The following is a 20,264-nucleotide window of genomic DNA, read 5'->3' as shown; positions in this document are numbered from 1 at the left end:
TCAATGCAGCCTCTGAAGCTGAAATGCAATAAAGTAGGGATCAATTCTCTGCTGTTTGTGCTCATTTTGGCCTAACGATTAACACCAAGAAAACACAGGTGCTCCACCAGCCAGCACCACACCATGCATACGTGGAACCATCGGTTACAGCAAATGGAGAAGCTTTGAATGCTGTGGCTAAGTTCACTTACCTTGGTAGTGCACTTTCCTGGGATGTACACATTGATAACGAAGTTGATGCATGCATTGCCAGAGCTAGCTCAGTGTTTGGGAGACTCTGAAGGGAAGCGTAGAAGAGGAGGTATTAGGCTGACTACCAGCTGAAGGTCTGCAGAGAACATTGTGCTGACCTCATTGCTGTATGCCCGTGAAACCTGGGCAGTATCCCAGCACCATTCCAGGAAATGGATTTGCTTCCATTTGAATTGTCTTAGGAAGATTCTGAAGATCACCTAGAGGGATAAGATACCTGACACTGAAGTCCTTTCTCAAACTAAACTGCCAAGCATTCAAACTCTACTGCAGAAAGTGCAGCTTCGATAAGCTGGCCAAATTGTTCAAATGCAAAACATGTGCTTGCCAAAAAGACCATTTTGTGGAGAACTCACACAGGGCAAGCATTCACATGGTGGACAGAAGAAGAGATATGAGGACACTCTCAAAGTCTCTCTTAAGAATTTTACAATTGATTGTGTGACATGGGAGACACTAGCTGTGTGACCTTAGGCAAGTCACTTAACTCTAATTGTCCAAACAAAAAAAAAAGCACAAACAAATGTAATTTCATACCCCAAAGCTAGTATTTATTTGAGAGACTATAAGCAATATTTATTTATATTTTAGGACAAAAATATTTTTAAATTATGGATAAATAGCTCAATTTAGACAGAAAAGGTTAAAATACTGATGACAATGTGGCAGAATCTTTGCTACCAGATTGTATTATACTTAAATTGACCAGAAAAAGGAAATATGTCTAATTATTTTTTGCAATATGAATTTACTTCTAATAATGATACTGGTTTGGAAAAACTTCTTTGCTTAATTTGTAATGAAGATTTTGCTGAGGTGAGCATGAAACCACCCAAACTAAAATGACATCTTAATACCAAGTATGCATTAATCAAAGGAATATTTTGAATGACTTTTAAAATCTTCAAATAAAGAAAAACAATGTTTTGAAAAATTTGTTACTGTCAACAAAAAGTATTACTTGCATTTTATGAAATTTCTTTTTTAATTGCAAAAACTAAAAAGCCCTCTGTGATAGGACAAGACATCATGTTACCTGCTGCTATTAAAATGTCAGAAATAGTTCATGGGAAAAAGTATGGGAATGAAATTTATAAAATTCCTTTACTGAATGATACTGCTTCCAAAAGAATTTCTGAAATTAGTAATGACCAATTCCAGCAGCTTATTACCAGGCCTAAGAACAGCCTAGAGTTTTAGATTCAGTTAGATGAAACAACTGACAGTTTTAACATGGCACAGTTGTTACTTTATGTAAGATATGTTTATGAAGGAAGCATACATGAGGAATTATTGTTTTGTTGCCCTTTGGAAGGGCACACAAGAGGGGAAGATATATATCTTAAAGTCAATTTCTCACAAATGAAGAATTACGGTGGAAAAATTGCATTGGTGTCTGTGCAGATGGTGCTGGAGCAATGATGGGTGAGAATGTTTGATTTGTAGTAAATTTTAAAGCTCGTGACAATGAACATATCACTTCTACTCACTTGCCTGGTCCATTGGGAGGCACTTGTAGCCAAAAAAATCATCAGAGTTAGATGTTGTGTTTCATGATACTATCAAAATCATTAACTTCATTAAAAGCCATGACCTTAATAGTCATTTGTTTTTAAACCTTTGGAAAGACATGTACCCTAATCACAAAAGCTTATTACTACATGCAGAGGTAAGGTGGCTCTCAAGAGAGCAACATTTAAACAGAATATTGAAGTTGAAGGATAAAGTTGTTTTATTTTTGACTGAGCAGAAATCCCATTTTGTTCATTTTTTTCATGTGACTTATGGCTTTCAAAACTGTGTTATCTGTTGGATATTTCTGAAAAACTAAATGATTTAAACATGTGGCTTCAAGGGGAAATTATAACATATTTATGTTAAAAGATAAAATGGAAAGTTTTATTTTAAAAAGTTAACACATGAAAGAATAGGATGGATAATGGTTCTTTAGAAATGTTTACAGCTAGAGACAATTTTAAAATTGAAAATAACCTTCCCAAAGATTTAATTGTAAGGGCTATAATTGACCATCTGAAGTGCCTGGAGACAGTTTCAGAAATATTTCCCTCAAATTTTTATTCTAAAAGATTAAGTTCAGTTCATAAACCATACTCAATTGAAATAAAAAATGTTAGTCACCTGCCATTAAAAGGTCAAGAATTTCCCGAGTTATCAAGCAACATGGGTTTAAAACTTGAGTTTCCTAAAAAATTGTTAAATTTATTATGGCTTGGGATTAGGGCAGAATTTCCAACAATTTCTGAAATGGCCCTGAACATACTTCTGCCCCTTTTTACTACATATTTATGCAAAGTGGCATTCTCAGCACTGACGATTATAAAATCAAAATATCAATCATCAACTCTGAAAAATGTTGAAGATGCTCTAAGTTTGGGAGTATCAAATATTCCACCAAGATTTAGATCTTTATGTAAAAATAAACAAGCACATCTCTCATTGGTATGCAAATTTGCTTTCCTCTTTAATAAATGGTAAAATTATATATACACCAAAGAATTGTTTTAAAATAAATTTCTTTATGATTTATTATCAGTAAATATTTGATTTGTATACCTATTTTATATACCTATATACCTCGGGTTGGGTAAAAATTTCTCAGGTGAAAAGGGGTTGCCAGTGGGAAAAGTTTAAGAAGCCCTGCCCTATCCCACCCTTAATCCCTGAGCCCCCCACCCCACCCAGATCTAGACAAGAAAAACAATGAATAAAAACCAAGCAACATAGCAACCCTGGCTAACCATATAGGTTTTTCCTGTGAAAGGGAGGTGTATTTCCTCATCTTTTGCTGGGGGTCAAGATGGGTTTTTACAATTAAACAATGTTCTACTTTATTTTAGCTCTTTTCATTTATATTATTATAATTAGCACATAAAATGTTTTTCTAGTTTTGCTCACTTCACTCTGTCAGTTCATAAATGTCTCTCCAAGTTCCTCTGAATTCCTCATACTTGTCATTCCTTATAGTTCCATATATGTCATCACATTCATAGATCACAGTTTGTTCAGCCTTTTCTCAGCTGCTAAGAAACCATTTTATTTTTAGTTCTTTGCTGCCATAAAGAGTACTGCAGGAAATATTTAAGCATATATGGAGTCTATCTTCCTTTAAGCTCCTTTTGGTATCTGACCAGGATGGGATCTATAGTTCAAAATAACTCAACAGTTTAGTTCTTTTTTTTTTAAATATAATTCCAAATTATTTTCTGGAATGGGTGGACCAATTTCACATACCCAAATAATCAGATTCATAAAATAAAGTAAAAGAAAATAGAACATCGTTCCTCTGAGAGGAGGCTGACCAGATCTGTTCCATGACTGTCATTGTTTGAGAAACCTAGGTAATGAACTGAGACTAATCCAAATACAGGTGGGTCTTTCTTGAAGGAAATAAAATCATATTAAAATAGTGTCTTTTCCTGTTTGTACAAAAATAATTATAGCAGCTCTTTCTGTGGTGGCTAAGAATAGGAAGTTTAGGAGATGCCCATCAATTGGGCAATAGCCAAACAAGCTGTGGTATAAAATTGTATTTTTTTTTGGCTAGGCAATGGGGTTAAGTGACTTGCCCAGAGTCAGACAATTAGTGAGTGTCAAGTGTCTGAGGCTGGATTTGAACTCAGGTTGTGGTATAAGATTGTAATGGAATATAATTGTATTATAACAAATGACAAGCAGGATGATTTCAGAAAAAAGCTTGGAAAGACTTACATGAACTGATACATAGTGAACAGAACCAGGAGAACTTTGCACACAGGAACAGCAATATTGTTCAATGAAGAATTATGTATGACTTGGCTCTTCTCAGCAATACAATGATTCAAGATAATCCCAAAAGGAGAATGATGAATGCTACTATCCATCTCCAGAGAAAGAACTGATATTGTTTGAATACAGCATGCTGTTTTTCACTTTTTTCATTTTTTCTCTTTTATTCAACTTTTCTTGTACAAAATTAGTAATATGTAAATGTTTTACATAATTATACATGTATAATCTATATTTGATTGTTTACCATTTTAAGGAGGGGAGAGGAGAGGGAAGGATAGCATTTGGAACTCAAAACTTTAAATAAAAAGGTTTTTTAAAAATTTTAAATAAAATAAAATAGTATCTTTTATCCTTCCTGGGTCTTTAGGGTTTTCTCATTTGTTTTCTTCTTTGTGGTCCTCGGTAGCAAAGTGGAATATAAGTCTGGGCTAATCAAAAGGCATTAGAAAGTCTTAAACAATCTCCAAAGGCCTCATTATGGAAAATCCTACCCACGTCCTAGGAAGGACTATGGAGTTTGAATGCAGATTAAAGCATATTATTTGCTATTTTTTTTCTTCTGTTTTGTTTTGTTTCCTCTTCCTCGTGGTTCCTCCTATTGGTTCTAATTCTTACTTACAACATCACTGATGTGAAAATACGTTTAATAGGAATGTATATATATAGCCTATATCAGATTGCATGCCATCTTGGAGAGGGAGAGGGAGAAAAATTTAAAATTCAAAAGCTTATGAAAATGATTGTTGATAAATCAAAATGAATTAACAATTAAAAAAGAAGTCTTAAACATCAAGAAAATTAAGGACTTTTGGAACTTGGATTCCAACCAATGCTGCTGCAGTTTCATGCAGTTTACTACTCACTATATGAACATGGGACATTGTTGAAAGAGTTAAATGTAAGAGCAACAGCAAGACCTCATGACATTTTGGTTCTGTAACTCTTCCTTCCTCCCCTAGACTATTCGAGCTCTCCTTTAGATAATCTTTCTCTAAATCCTAAAGTTCCATAGCTCTAAGGATGCTAGAACACGGTCAGATGATTTTTTTTCAGGTTTTTAGAAATAATCCCTTTCCTTGAAAAAATAGAAAGGAAATTTTCATTAACAGAAGAGTAGATGAGGAAAAGAAATACTTATTCCAAGACCTGCTTGGCCTTAAAAGAAGGAGAATTTTGGCAATAGCAAGATGTAACATTATTCTTTATGATTTTCTTGCAATTCAAACACAACAGCCAGAAACCAAACTGGGTTTCATATATACACAGGGGAAGAATCTACCACCAATTTGCCAATGAAGACCATCCACTGACTTTTATCTGGAATCCTTTAGATACTAAGGTTTCTATCATTTGCTTATTCTGCAATGTTCTTATCACCATGATTTTCATAATGAATATGGAAAGGAGGGGAAGAAGTTGAGTAGAGACGGAATGATTCTTGCCATCTCATTTTGCTTCATTTTCTGCTTGTTCTCACAATAACCAGTCTCATCTTTCTCTTACAAGCAACTTTACATACCAATCTCCATGATTGGGATGTCCCTAAGGGACTTTAGGAAGCAGCCAGTGGATTCCAAGCTGGTCATAAACATCTACTTCTTCCAAACACAAACATCTACTTCCTTCATACAATAACACTCAGGGAAATAGATGTTCCATGTAACAAATCCTAGTCATGTGATCCTGGGCAAATTACTTAATCTCTCAGTTCCCCAAGCAAGTCTCTTAAGATTATACATTGTAGGGGCAGTTATGTGGCACAATGGATAGAGCACCGGCCCTGAAGTTAGGAGGCTCTGAATTCAAATCCAACCTCAGACCAAACACTTGCTACTTACTAGCTGTGTGACCCTGGGCAAGTCACTTAACCCCAACTGCCTAAAAAAAAAAAAGACTTAAAAAAAGATTATCTTGTATTGGTAAAGGGGAAATAACTCACTAGGGAATTTTTATTTCAATGAAATCATGGGCTAAGTCCTGATCCCCTATATAGAAATCCTATTTCAGATGTCTGTTTTTAAAAGGTTATGAAATCTATTACTGTCTGTTTGATAGTATAGAAGCCAAGTGGAAACTGAGAAAAGCAGTTTTGTACTGGCAGGTTTGAAGTGATAGGTGAGAAATGTCAGACTATGAAGTGTTTCTCCCCATGGAGTCAGGGGAAGTTGTATATTTTATCTGTGATCTATGACAAGCTATGAGTAATCTTGAAGTAATGGAGGAGTTATTGTAGCCTTGGATACATGGTCCCTACATGTGTACCTCAGTAACATTGTACTCTAAATTTGGGCCCTCTTTTCCTAGTGACAACTGTATTTGTGGGAGAGTGCACCCTAGGTTTGTGGGGAGGAATGTTTTGTAGCAACTGTTTTTTTTAACCTATGCCATCTTAGTAAATGATTTTGCTAAGAGATATTTGTGTCTATTGGCTGACTGGAAGGCAAACACATGGGTAGGAGGCTCATGAGACATAGTTTTAAAAGGGTAGTCCCACCAGGAGCATCCTGGAGCTATAGGGTAGTAGTTCCTTTTTGAGGAGATATCCCAAAGAGGTGTGTGTGGGTGCTACATAGACTTTGAGAATAATATTTTCAAAGTCTTGGATAATTTCATGCTAATCTTCTGCTTTGTTGTCCCAAAAGTTTTAGTAACTTAAAACAAAATTTCCCATTCATTTCCTTCACCTTAATTCACTTGCTCTTCAAAATGCTTGTTTCTCATCATTCCCCTTCTTCAAAGACCCCAAAAATAACCTCTCTTTGATTTTTACCCTACTGATTCTTGGATTTTTTTTAAATAAAAGCTTTTTTCTTTTTTGGACTTTTTTTGTTATTTTATTTAAATTTCTCCCTGCATCCCTCTATCTTTCCTGTCCTAGAGACTCATCCCCATAAAAAGAATGTTCTTATAACAAATAAAAGAAGAGGAGGAAAAGACAGTCAGCAAAAGTGATTAATTGAAAGCATCTGAAAATATATGTAATGTTCCATATCTGAGGACCTCCTCCCTCTGCGAAGGAGTTGGGGAAGGTGCCTTCTCATATTCCTTCTTTGGAGACATACTTGTTCCTTGTAATTTTGTAACTGTTTTTGAATTGCTTCGTGGTTGTTCTTTCATCATGGTTGCACTCGTTGTGTATATTGTTTTTTTGCCTGTTTCCTTCCCTCAGCATCGGTTCATTGTAGGGATCTTTCCATGTTTCTCAGTAGTCACCACATTCTCATTTTTTACAGACAGTAATATTCCACCACATTCAAGCACACACAATTTGTATAGCCATTCCCAGGTCCATAGCATCTACTTTGTTTCCAGTTCTTTGTTACCACAAAAAGTTTTGGCATGAATATTTCAGTATACATAAGGACTTTACCTTCTTGTTATCAATGACTTCCTTGGGGTATATGCCTAGCAGTAGAATCTCTGGGTCAAAGGGTATGCACATTTTGTTATTTTGTTTGCATGATTCCAAACTGTTTTCCCAAATAGTTATAATATTCTAAGCCGCATCAATAATACACGAGTGTGCCTATCTTCCCATGGTTCCTCCTATATTGAGTATTCTCATCTAGTCACTGTTGTTGATTTACATGGTGTGAGATGAAACCTCAAGGTTGTTTTGATTTGCATTTCTTTTATTAATCATTATCTGGAACACTTTTTTATGTGGTTATGAATAGTTTATAACTCTTTTGAGAGGAAACGTATTATTTAGATAAAGTTTGCATCAAACTGATTCATTGCCTTGACAATAGTTTTTATTAAACCAAGTTTAGTGTTCAATGAGGGAGGAAAAGGCTTTGACTACTACCCAGTGGTTGGCATACCATTCCCTCCCCCACTCCCCTCATCAGGTTTTCCTTTGAGGACAATGGAGTTTTTGTTTGTTGTTCTTAACTAGTAAAATTATTTACTAATTTTCCCAAACTAAGCAAGAGCCAGGATCCAGGTCCCTCACTGAATCAGCTTCACACATTAGGAGGGAGCCTTTACCTTCAAAGAATATTGTCTTCCCAGTTTCAGAAGAAAGGGAGGGGCTAAGAGAAAGACTAGAAAAGCACTGGTCATTCACATAATCAGTCTATTTTCCTTAGGGTAAAAATTATTAGAGAACCATATCAAAAGCTACATTGGTAAGCATTTGGTAAACTGTTAGATCCCAAAGCAGAAAACAGATGAAAGAGCTCTAACCCAGGAATCAGGAGACCAGGGATTGGAGATCTCAATTCTGCCATTGATCCAATGTGTGGACCTTGATCAAGAGCCTTTCGCTCCTTAGACTTCTTCCCTCTTTTGTAAAATTATGAGATTGGAGTATGTGACCCCAGAGATTCCACCTAGCTCTAATGATTCAGTGACTATGACAAACCTTAAACAGTTTAGGAATCATTTACTTTACACTACCACCCCCTTGTGGCAAAATCTGAAAACAACAGCTCAGTAAAGATAACATTAAATGTAACAATCAATTAAACACCAACTACTGAGGCTATTAAATTAACTTCTATTTCTATAACTTACAAGTTACAAACTCTTTCTGTCTCCTCCAATTGTCTTTGTCCACTTACCCCTTGATTTGAGTTTATGATATCCTTTTACATATTCATAATCAATGTGCAGGGAAAAGTGTCGTTCCCCAATTAATAAATGGTCAAAGGATATGAACAGGCAGTTTTCAGAAGAAGAAATCAAAGCTATCTGTAGTCATATAAAAATGCTCTAAATCACTATTGATTAGAGAAATGTAAGTTAAAACAACTCTGAAATGCCCTCATATCTATCAGATTAGCTAATATGACAGAAAAGGAAAATGACAAATGTTGGCGGGAGTGTGGGAAAATTGGGATGCTAATGCAGAGTTGGTGAAGTTGTGAATTGATCCAACCATTCTGGAGAGCAATTTGTAACTGTGCTCAAAGGACTATAAAACTCTGTACACCCTTTGCCCCAATAATACCATTATTAGGTCTATATCCCAAAGAGATTTTTAAAAAAAGGACCTATATGTAGCTCTTTCCACGGTGGCAAAGAATTGGAAATTGAGAGGATGCCCATGAATCAGGGAATGATGAACAAGTTATGGTACATGAATGCAGTGGAATACTACTGTGCTATAAGAAATATCAAATAGGATGCTTTCAGAAAAACCACGAAGGACTTATACAAACTGATGTACAGTGAAATGAGCAGAACCTGGAGAACATTGTACATGGCAACAGCATGACTTAGCTCTTCTTAGCAATACAACGATCCAAGACAATTCAGAAGGACTTATGATGAAAAATGCTATCATCTCTAGAGAAAGAACTGATGGAGTCTGAATGCAGATTGAAGCATACTTTTTAAAACTTTATTTTTCTTCCGTTTTTTTTTTGGGGGGGTCTGGCTTCCCCCACACACAATATGACTAATATGAAAATGTTTTGTTTTGTTTTGTTTTTAATGTTTTGCATGACTGCACATGTATAATCTATATCAAATTGTTTGTCTTCTTCATGAGGTGGGAGGGAGGGAGAGAATTTGGAACTAAAAGTTTTAGAAAACAAATATTAAAATTGTTTTTATATGTAATCAGAAAAATAAAAATAATAAATTAAGTGTAAGCAGAAATTAAGTTGCAAATTAGCTTCCTTTCTTTGGTCTCTGGACAGAAACATAGTTGCCTTGTGTTTTTAGAAAGATACATACAGTGGGCCATCCTCTACTAGGTCTTACTCTTTGAAATTGGATCCTGGTCTTGTGGTAGATAAAAAGGGCTTGCTACATGCTAGGTACTGGGCTGCTCTAGTGATATAAAGAAGCAGAACTCTGGACCTGCCCTCAAAGAGCTTACATTCAAATGGGAAAGACCAGTGAATTACCATGTACATGTGAGATAGAAACAGAACAGACGGAAGGTAATCTCTGAAGAAGGGTCAGGGTAGGGGATGGGAAGGGAGCAAGGTCTTTAGCCACTTTTTACTGAAGGTGGGGTTTGAGCTGTATCTTGAAGGAAACCAGGGAACTTAAGTGGTAGATGTGAAAGGGAAAAACATTCCAGGCATAGGGGAGAGCCAGTGAATGGACATGGATTTGAGAAAAGGAATTCTGTTCAAGAAACAAAAAGTATGCTAATATAGACGGACCTTAGAAGGAAGAGTATATGAAAGGGAGTAACATGTAAGAAGACTGGAAAAGAAGAGGCTAGTGAAGGCCTTTAAATGCTAGCCAGAGGACTTTATATTTGATCCTTGAAGTAGAGAAAGTAAAGGAAAATCTCTTTGGTGGATAAGTGAATGTATTAGAGTGAAGCAAGATCTGAGAAGGGGAGACTATTTAGGAGGTGATTGCAGTAGTTCAGAGAAGAAGTGATAAGGGTCTGTGTTAGGATGGGGGCAGTATGGATAGAGAGAAATCATACAAGAGATGCCATAAAGGTAGAAAAGACCGTATTTGGCAACAGAAGGGATATATATGGGGTGAGTGAGAATAAGGAGTAGATGGTAACACTAAAGTTTTGAGCTTGGGTGATTGGGAGAATAGGGATGTCCTTTACGGAAAAGGAAAATTGAGATTTTAGTGGGAAAAATAAGTTGTGTTTTGGACGTGTTGACTGTGAGATGCCTACGGGACATCTAGTTAGAGGCACCCAAAAGGCTCATGGTCACGGGGAGTAGAGTTCAGTAGAGAGACAAGGACAAAGCATCTGCACAGAGAGGGCAATTGAACCCATGGAAGCTGACAGGATCACTGAGTGAGATAGTACAGAGGGAGGAAAGGGCGTGTAGATATCAGGGAAGGATGCATTACACAGGGCAAGATCAAAGATTAGAGACTGTGGGGATGATGGCCCAGGAAATCTGCTTTGGGGGAGGCGAAGGGATGGTATCAAGGGGAGACCTTAGCCTAAGCAACAAGGCACCCCACTTCTTCATCAGAATCAGGTGTGAAGGAGATGGTAAAGAAAAATGCTTGATTAAGGTGAGAAGGGGGGAAGAGTACGTTCTTGGTGAATAACCTGGATTTGTTTGGGTGAAGTATGAGGCAAGGTCCCCAGTACAGACAGTAGAGACAGGATTGAATGGAGAGATCTGAGAAGACATGAAAAGTTTTGGCAGTCGTTGTGGTGTGGGTCTAGTAAATCAGTCAGGGAGGTGTAAACAGATTGTGTTTCTGCAATAAAGGCCCGGTCAAGATCACATAAAACATAAATTTGTAGGGTTCCATTCAGCAACGTTTTGTGAATTTTCTCCAACAAAGACTGCAGGTGTGACAAATTTGTCCCTGGATCTGAGAGAGCAGCTATTTCTTTTTCAAGTATGCATTCTGATAATGGTTTTCCACATCCTGTAACCATGCCAAAATATCAGTCAAAGGTTGCAAGACCACAATCAAAGTTTGGTCCACTTAGCTTCTGCTCCTATTCTGAATCCCTTGTTCTGTATGGCTGCTGAGTGTCTTCCTCCTTGAAGGGGTTGGTTAGCTTCTCTTCCAACACGTCCAAGGCACTGCCACCAGTAACCAGCCACTTTTGTCTGATGTATTTTTTTCAGGTCAGGGAAAGTCCAAAGCATATTAGGTACTCTGATCAGCAAAGTGTGCAGCTAGACGACTGAGGCAGGCTGGGATGGAACAGTCACTCATCGTCCTATTCCAATGTCCATGTGATTGTGCTACCATACAGAATTTCTACCTCGGAGCCTTTTAACAGCTAGCACCAGGTTCACTTTTGAATACTCCTTTGACTTTCCTTTCTAGTATTTCTGACCCAATCGTCCTCCCATTCTCCATACCCTACCACCAAAAAGGAACAATTACTTGGTATGGACCATAAGTCTGGTCCTTGCATCTGTGGGAGTTAGCTATTTGAGAATGTTGTAGAAGTGGCCATGATACATTTGGGTGACTTCTCAGCTAACATAATAGGAAAAGTAACAATGAAAAGGTCAGTCTGTCTGAAGCCGTACTCTTTATAGCTACTCTCAAATGGAGGAGACAGAGCCTCAAAACCTTACTGTATTCCCAAGGTTTGCTTACCATTTTTCTTTTCCTCCCCTCCCCAACCGTACCCCTTGCCCAAAACTTCAGGTGATGAAACATGTCCTTTTGCCCTGGAACTGGGATGATGAGAAATCCCTGCCAGGCCTAGACGTATGGCCTAATGTAACAGGGAACAAACAATAGTCCAAATAAATGGCTTTTAAATCAGCTGGTCATTTGCATGTGAGGTAACCCCATTCACAAGAATACAGGAAGACCAACTAGGAGCTTGAAAGGAATTCCCTTTATCAAGGGGTCAAAGCATGTGGCCCACTGGAAGGGGTAAGGATGTACACACTCAGCCCCATCACCCCCAATACACTTGACATGTTGCTGAATTAAAGTAAAGACTTGTAAATGAGTGCACTGCTTTATTCCCATTCTGAAGGGAAGAAAGCATTTTCTCTACTTACAGACTTCAGAGATGGGAGTATCTGATCATCCCCCCAAATCAACTGGGTGAGTGAAAGCTGAGTAAGTACATTGCTTTCTTCTGCAGTGTAATATAATAATGTCTCCCGTGGTGGGAGAAAGATGAAATGACTTAGGAAACAAAGGTTTGATCTCCCAAGTACACCACTTTATTAAACAATGCATGGCAATTGTCCCACAAACTGGGACTAGATCTCCTCAGCTTAGGCTGGACCCTGAATACAGGGGAAGGCAAACTTTTATATATTAAAAACAATCAAATAAGGTTGATTAATTAAAAGGAAATGATGCAACATTAGGTAACCTGATTTCTAATTGGAAGAAAGATTAGGGTCTTCCCAAGAAAAGAATGAACAGGTATAATTCCCTGAATTCAGAAGAAGAGGTGTCCCACTCTCCTCAAGTGTCTGTAAACAATTAAAGGAACATGGAAACAATAACTGATTGATCAATTGGGGTAGGGAGATAGTGGGAAGTGCCTGGAAGATAACCAATATAGCAAGTCAGGAAACTTGATTTCCTCATTCCCAGAATTAATGAGAGGACAAAAGGGAATCTGGTGAAGAGAGGTGAGGGAAGATGGTAGGTCAAGATAAAGGGGGGAAATGCAATGAGGGAGATATGAGAAAAAAGATGGGAAATTTAGGGTGAGGAAGCAGAAAGCTAAAGAGATGACAGGCAGACTGGGAAGAATGGTGGAAGGAGTGGTGAGGGGAAAAAATATGGCAATGTCGAAGAAAAGAAGGTGGTGTCTACACTGTGTTAATAACTTCAGAGCTATTAGCATCACATATTTCATGCAATTGCAAAGTAAAGTCTCAGACTAGTCCCTTCATCCTAACAATAATAGGTATTTGAAAAAATTTAAGTAACAAAGATATAAGTTTATAAGTTTTTAAAAGCAACTTTATTTTTGGTTAGGCATTTACACTGTAAAGTTATTATTTGTAAAGACCACAATTTTTATCTAAATAAGTAAGGGGGTAAATCAAAGATTCTTTTGTCATGTTATGCCAGGACTCAAAGTAGTTTTGAGGACTGAAGGAAGAGACATAAAAAACTGCAAATCGCTAGAAGACTGGTTCTCAAACTGTGGCCCAGGGACTCGTAGGGATGGCAGAACCACTTTCAGGGGGTGGGTCCTAAAGGTCTAAACTATTTCCATAACCCTAAGATGTTTTAATGTCTAATATGATAAATATTGAGAGATATAACCCATTCAAACAAAAGCTTTGGAGGGGTGAGTTCACAATAACTTTTAAGAGTGGAAAGGGATCCTGAGATCAAACAGTTTGAGACCTATTGCTCTACAACAGGCCATATGTTGTGCAGGCCTGTTCTAGAGCAACAATTTTAGCTTCTTGTTACATTCTCAGAACAAGTAACATCTGACTCTAATTTTTTATTATTCCTACTTTTCTGCTCGTGCATAGGCAATGAAGCTTAATCTAGTTTGTGGTGTTGAGATTATTAACTTTTACCTTAGCTACAACATTGAGGCTTTTTCAATGATATAGTATAATACTAAAGAAAATATATTAATTTTGCTTATTCAGGAATAATGGATGACTTAACAGCAACCCCCATCCTCAGGCCCAGAAAACGATCTCTAAGATGGTACAGAGAAGAGATATCCACCATATGTAAAAGACTGCTGCTGTCATTGTAGGTAACACAGGAAGTTTTCTAACATGCAGAAACAATTAATTCCTACGTGGGCACAGAAGGAAGGACAGGCGTGAGTATTAATGCTGCCTTCACCATCTCTTAGTCCTGTAGTCCAAGTTCCCTTTGACTTAGTGAGGAGTCACAATGAATATTGATATGTAAAATGTGTATTCTGTAAAAATATTTTATGTAAAAAGTGAAATAATTTTACATACAATCCTTCATAAAGTTAATCAAATTTTCTCCTTTAACTCAACCCAGAGAACTCGAGAAAATCTCAACAAAGCTTGTGCCATATTTCCCTTTACAATTCTTACCTCCTTCTCAACTTATTGCTTAAAGTACATTTACTGCATGAAATTAGAATTTAAAGGATACACTTCAAAAGAAATTCCTAAGTAGCTAGGGACCTAGTTTCTACTTCAATTCAAAACCTTACTTTTGAAAAGTAATGTTCCTCAGAACCCTTGGTAAAGGAGGGCTTTCATTTGTCCTCCCAACTCCCTCTTCCTCTAATCCCCCATCACAGTCATAAAGTATTGAAATACAGGGTGTCTCAAAAGTCCTGGTGCAGTTTTAAGCCATTAATGCTTTAGACTGCACTAAATTTCTTTTTTTGGGGGGGGGAAGGGGGCTGGGGGAGGACATCTTATCTATATCTTACCATGCTAGTTGCACTCAAGAGAAGAATCCCACACTGGTTTACTGAAGCTGAAATCCACTAGAAGGGATGAGGATCAGTGACTACCTTAGGACCCTGCCTTACAGCCTTTCCTGTGTGTGCTTTCTAACAACTCATCAGAGTCCACTCAGCAATAACAGTGATTGCTGAAAATGTGGCATGACCTGCAATGCTGAGCAGCAGATCCCAAGGTATTTACCTTCACTCATTTTATAAGGAACATCGATGTATCTCTCTGGCTTGAATAAGGACCACCTACATTTGGGAAAATAGACTGCCCAGTCCTGGGCGTGTAGCCTTTAGTAGAGAGTTTAGAGGTCAGCTTCTCTCCAGCGGCTGAAGTATAAGTAGGGCAGCAGAGAATCTAACCTGTTAGAACTATTGGGGGGGGGGGTGTCACAATTTTAGTGGACATGCATAGAAGGGAGGGGAAGCAAGGACCCCAGGCAGAACAGCACCAGGCATCGAGGTTTCCTCTCCTATACATAAGATACTGGGCTCAAATTATGATACAGTCACGTTTCACATTTCATGTAGTTACACAAATGTACCTGTAAGTATACATGTAGCATACATAAATATAAATATATCACATGATAGGCATAAAGTTATCTACACATATGTACATACACACAAGTAAATGCACAACACGTGATTTCATGTGCATACATATGCACATACAGAAGTACACACATGTGCAGGTGCATGTACATATACACATATACTTGCACATGTGCATGCACATATACATACATATATTTTTTATAGACTAGGGATGTTTCAAGCAAAAAATTTATTAGGTCTTCCAGCAGACGGGAGAGCAAGAAAAAATGGTGGCTACTTCTGCCCCGCCAAGCTCGTGTGTGTATATAAATATATATAAACATTATATAAAGTTCAAATAAAGGAATAAAGAAACAAGGCCTGTTGACCACATAGACAGTTTCCTTATAAGGCACATACGTTGACTTGAAAGGTCTATCATCAGGACACTCCTTTCATTCCTTGCAGCAGTAACTACAAGGGCAGCAGGACTGTCTCAGCATAACAGATCCAGAAGCCTACAGAGGGACACTCAAGATCAGGATCCCCCAAGCTGAAGCTGGAAGATTTATTTCCTTGCTGTCAGAAAGTCTCTGGCTTCTGTACTTCACAGCTGGTCAATGAACTTACTTTCTCCTTCCTTAATTGTCTTTGTTTGCTCCATATAGAGAGAGTAAATATATTAACATACTGTATTCTATTTATACATATACATTTTTATATGCTCCATATATAAAATATAATCACATATGTGCGATCTGCATACATGTACATATGCATATATGTATGCATAAACATCAAGCAAGATATTTATGTATTACATATTGCTGCTGCTGTTGTTTGTTCAGTTGTGTCCAACTCTTGTGTCCACCCCTTGGTGAAGCATTTTTGGCAAAGATACTAGAGTGGTTTGCCATTTCCTCTTCCAATGTATCCCCACTTTACAGATGAGGAACTGAGGCAAACGGAGTCTAAGTGACTTGCTGAGTGTCACACAGCTAGTAAGTGTCTGAACCTGAGTTTGAACACAGGTCTTCCTGACTATAGGCCCAGCATTCTATCCACTGCACCACCTAGCTGTCTCTATGTATTACATACATAATATTAAAAAATCTATAGATGTCAATATATTTATATGAGTACATATAAATATTTGTAAATACCTGTTTATATTTATATATGCCAGTATAAAAATATATCTCCTATTGATACCTATACACAAATATATTTAAATACATATTTATCTATAGACATCTGTACATACTAATAGCACACATATCTCAGTATATCTATAAATATATTTATACACATAATATATATCAACAAACATCTACAGATTATCTGTCTATATTATATATGTATAAACATCTCCTGAAAGATATGCTATATATTTATGTATCTACATACATAAATATATACGTCCCTAGATATCTATATAGAAACATATTTATATTCATTGAAATAATCAGATTGTCTTTTTTAGTGATCTTATTTACAATTCATTGATTTTATTCTGTAACTAAGTCATGATTCTTTGTCTCTGAATTTAATTCAGAAATTTAGCTGGCTTGTAATGAGTTAAGTTTAGAAATCCTCTGTTCTCTTCCTGTGTCAAGGAAATCTGTTATCCTTGAAGGATGCAGGTGGACACCAGGGAGTCTGGTCTAGTATCTTAACACCACCAAGATATCCTTGAAGAACGTCTGTTTTTTTTATGCAAAGAAGCCTGCTTTGCTATCCCTGTCCTTGCAGACATTGCTGGACGCAAACAATTAACGTTTCTTAGTCACAGAAGGGAAGGAGGGGGTTGTTGCTAGCCCTCCTTCCCAATTTCTCACCAATCATATTTTCTTCCATCCATGATGTTAGCCTTTCTATTTTCTGTACTCCCCCAAACTATAAAAAGAGCTGTTAACCCCATAACTGGGTCTTTACTGTGGAAGCTGAGATCCTATTTATTGGTAAATACGGGGTTCACCAATAAATCGATTGTGCTCGGAACTTTGTGCCTCGGTCTCCCTTAATTTTTTAACTGCTACAACAACAGATATTTGTACATACAAATATACCTTCACAGACATAGGTATCTAGATGTATACGTGTGTACGTATGTATGCAAAACTAAGAGATCATCTTCCCGGGGGTTAGGGGATATCGTGGTCTCACCCCACTAGATAAGGCTGGCCACGCCGCACCCACAGCACGGGAGCACGGGGGATCGAAGATGCTGGATCCTCCAACGAACCCCTTTCCTGAGGAAAGAATATATTCCCCCTTCCTGGAGAACGCCGCGCCAGCCCCTACTTCCTCCTGCCGGGAGTTCTCTGCGAACCAATCACAGCCCCGCGCAGACGCAGGCGCAACGTGCGGAGTCTCTCCCCTCTCTCCTCACATCCGGTGCTGTGCATTCTGGGAATCCGGACCTCTGGGTTCTGGCAACCCACCCCCCACCCCCCAACCCTCCTGCTGTTCCCTGGTTGTTGAGCGAGCGGGCGAATACGAGTTTGGCCTAGCTCGAGGGAGAGTGTTTCAGGGGCCTATTGTGAGTCGGGTGGGAGACCAGGCTGAGCCCAGCTTCGGGCCCGCTTCGTCCTCTTCTCGGGCTCCTGTTGATAAGGGTTGCGAGCCTGGGCGGCCACAGCCCGCCCCTCCCCCCTCCAGTTGACAGTTCAAGTGCAACCGTTTGGGAAACCATAAAATGCAAACGAGAGACGTGGTCATAGTAAGAAAAAAAAAATTGGCTACGTCAAATAAGGATCAATTGCGCTAGTTCACTTTCGCTAAAAGGCCCCATGGTGTAATGGTTAGCACTCTGGACTTTGAATCCAGCGATCTGAGTTCGAATCTCGGTGGGACCTTCTAAATTTTTCAATACCCCCCTTTTATGGGTTTAGGCCGTTCATATAACGTATTTTGTAGAACTGTTCTAGTGAAAGAAAGAAACGTAAAAAAATTCTCTTGACTTTTATTTCCTCCCTAGAGAAATACTCTTCACTACTATAGAAGCTAATCCCACTACCTAAATAAAGAGACGAGGTGGCCGAGTGGTTAAGGCGATGGACTGCTAATCCATTGTGCTCTGCACGCGTGGGTTCGAATCCCATCCTCGTCGGTTTCTCTTGCTTACTAAAGCTGTAGATTTTAACCCTTTACAGGTGAAGAAAATTTGGAAAATAGCGGTTTCAGGCTAACTCAGGGAAAACCTTTCGGAGTGATTTTCGAATGACTCCGAATATCTATCTAGGAAATAAAGTTCAGCACAAGCCTGGGCTCGTCCAAGTTTTTGTACTAGAAGGTTCTATACCTTTAATTCGGTGATGAAGGTAGTCACCTGAGCCCTCTCGGTGACAAATTCTCTGGCTTTGGTCAATCTGTGAAACAACCGGTTACGAACTTTATTAAGCACTTACCGTTTTAGGAGCTGGAGGAGATACAAAGGTGCACAGTCAGCAAAGCCTGAATCCCTGCTTTCATGGAACCAATACTGATTGCTTCTTCTCCAGTAAAATTTATGTTCCCAGAATTTGCTGCGGGGTTTTCTGACTCCAAATGTCTGGTGTCTTCGGCATGTATCTTCATCTATAAAAATGTATCCATCCTCTGTTCAAAATCCATTGCTCTAATCCCCCTCTGGAGCCCCTTCTTTCCTGACGTCTTATAGCAAACATCATACTTGAGTTTTGAAGCAGGGAGGAATTTTAGAAATAGATTCCTCATTCCGGAGACGTATAAATTGAATCAGAGGGACGTCCAAAGACGAATTGGCCATTCCTACCGTCGCTCTTTTCAGAAAGAAGGAAGCTGTCAACCTTAAATCAGTAGAATCTCCACATTTACACAAGTGGAACGGATGGTCACTCTTTTTTTTATGTTGTGTCCCAAAATAACATACCGTAGTCGGCAGGATTCGAACCTGCGCGGGGAAACCCCAATGGATTTCAAGTCCATCGCCTTAACCACTCGGCCACGACTACCGTACGCTTTGAATTATCTCATGAATGTTTCATTTCTTCATTTCCTTTCAGGTTACTAGTTCAGTATTTTGTTCATAGTTAAATTTCATTAAATGTACTGTTTGATATATGGTAGACACCTAATACATATTATTTAACTAAAAACAGAAATGAATAACTGAATGCTTAGTCAGATTATTCTAAAGTTTTAATAAGACCTCTATTAGCAAGGTAGATGAATAGTTATGGTGATGAATATGTGCACGTATCTCCAAATATATGTGTGAAGAGTTAATGCCCTTTTGAAAAAAATACATGTGATTTTTGAGTCCTGTATAGTAGAATAACAAAGTATAACCTAAAAACTGGTTTTTTGAAGTCTTTTTTTTAAAAAAACATCGATGAAAAGGGGTGATCTTCTTTAGTCAAGCAGACCTGACTTTACCAAGTACTTGGAAGAGAACTAGTTGTACCTTTACATATCTTTCCACTGAACGCCCCAAAAAGTTTCCATTTGTCCCTGAGGTCTTGGGTCCTTTCTGAGGCCCAGAATGGAAAAGCGGATGGCTTCTAAATACGCAGGGTTCAATGCCCACTAGATTGAAAGTTTCATGAGGGTCCAGATATGTCATTTCCTTTTTACATTTTCTTTGGTTCCTAACACAAGTGTGTGCATGTATGTCTGTATTATGTACATATTGTTGAGGTTAGAGTCGGGAGAGCTGGTTCAGGTGTGAAAGAATGCACTTAGACGATTTTCTCTTAACCAATGGGAGCTTTATTATGTGTGATTAGCAAGGTGCTAAACAAAGACCCCCATACAGGACAAGACCCAGGCTTATATAGACAGAAAGCTATATAACCTGCAGGATGATGTAATTTTAGGGTTTCTTATGGGGGTTGAAGATTAGAGACAGGATAAGAACAAA

General features: G+C 38.2%; 3 non-coding genes across 3 annotated transcripts; 2 read left to right on the top strand and 1 right to left on the bottom strand.

Moving 5' to 3' along the window:
• Positions 1-18,168: 18,168 nt before the first annotated feature.
• TRNAQ-UUG (transfer RNA glutamine (anticodon UUG)) lies at positions 18,169-18,240 on the top strand. Its single transcript has one exon. It is a non-coding gene; the product is annotated as a tRNA-Gln (tRNA).
• Positions 18,241-18,412: 172 nt separating this feature from the next.
• Positions 18,413-18,494, top strand: TRNAS-GCU (transfer RNA serine (anticodon GCU)). Its single transcript has one exon. It is a non-coding gene; the product is annotated as a tRNA-Ser (tRNA).
• A 780-nt stretch (positions 18,495-19,274) lies between these two features.
• TRNAS-UGA (transfer RNA serine (anticodon UGA)) lies at positions 19,275-19,356 on the bottom strand. Its single transcript has one exon. It is a non-coding gene; the product is annotated as a tRNA-Ser (tRNA).
• Positions 19,357-20,264: the final 908 nt, after the last annotated feature.

The sequence above is a fragment of the Phascolarctos cinereus genome, unplaced genomic scaffold, assembly GCF_003287225.1.
Source record: "Phascolarctos cinereus isolate Bilbo 61053 unplaced genomic scaffold, phaCin_HiC Scaffold_5;HRSCAF=322, whole genome shotgun sequence".
Classification (NCBI taxonomy): domain Eukaryota; kingdom Metazoa; phylum Chordata; class Mammalia; order Diprotodontia; family Phascolarctidae; genus Phascolarctos; species Phascolarctos cinereus.
This window is presented reverse-complemented; position numbering and strand designations above follow the sequence as displayed.